Source organism: Etheostoma spectabile, chromosome 12 (assembly GCF_008692095.1).
Source record: "Etheostoma spectabile isolate EspeVRDwgs_2016 chromosome 12, UIUC_Espe_1.0, whole genome shotgun sequence".
NCBI classification, from domain to species: domain Eukaryota; kingdom Metazoa; phylum Chordata; class Actinopteri; order Perciformes; family Percidae; genus Etheostoma; species Etheostoma spectabile.
Window position 1 is genome coordinate 25,209,768 of NC_045744.1, and position 806 is coordinate 25,210,573.

The following is an 806-nucleotide window of genomic DNA, read 5'->3' on the forward strand; positions in this document are numbered from 1 at the left end:
AGTAGGAAGGTTTGACTTGTGGTGTCCTTAAATTCTGAGAGTATTAGAAAAAGGCAAAACCTAAAAATAGAAAATGCAAACATCACTACTAGAATTAGCAACTGAAGGTTGGGAGGGAAGTTAGGAAGGGGACAGGAAGCAGGAGGTTGGGAGGGAAGTTAGGAAGAAGACAGGGACAGAAGCAGGAGGTTGGGAGGAAATTAGGAGGGACGGGAAGCAGGAAGTCGGGGGGAAGTTAGGAAGGGAACGGGAAGCAGGAGGTCGGGAGGGAAGTTAGGAAGGGGACCGGAAGCAGGAGGTTGGGAGGGAAGTTAGGAAGGGGACAGGAAGCATGACGTTGGAAGGGAAGTTAGGAAGGGGACAGGAAGCAGGAGGTTGGGAGGGAAGTTAGGAAGGGGACGGAGGAAGTTCAATTTCAAAGGTAAGAGGGAGGTTAGAAAGGAGTGAAGTTAGAAGTGGTGAGATTCACAGGGAAGGAGGTTGGGGGGTGAGATGAGGGAGGTTAGGAGGGAGGGGTGGGGGTGGGAAGTTTAAAAGGAGAGAGTGATGGTGTTGTAGCTCTTGTTAGAGCCTATATCCACTGACGTGACAGCCATTTCCACCAGTGTGATGCTGATTTCATGTCACACCGTAGGACAGTGCTGTCACACCAGTGGACGTTTTCAAGATCAAGGCCAGTTTGCGGCCTAGCTATGTGAGAGACAGTCTTAAAACCTGACTAACAGTATTAAGGTTTACATTATTTTCAATTAAAAAAAAGGACGGCATAATGGTTACCATTATCATTGTCTATTGCTTGCCTGTAT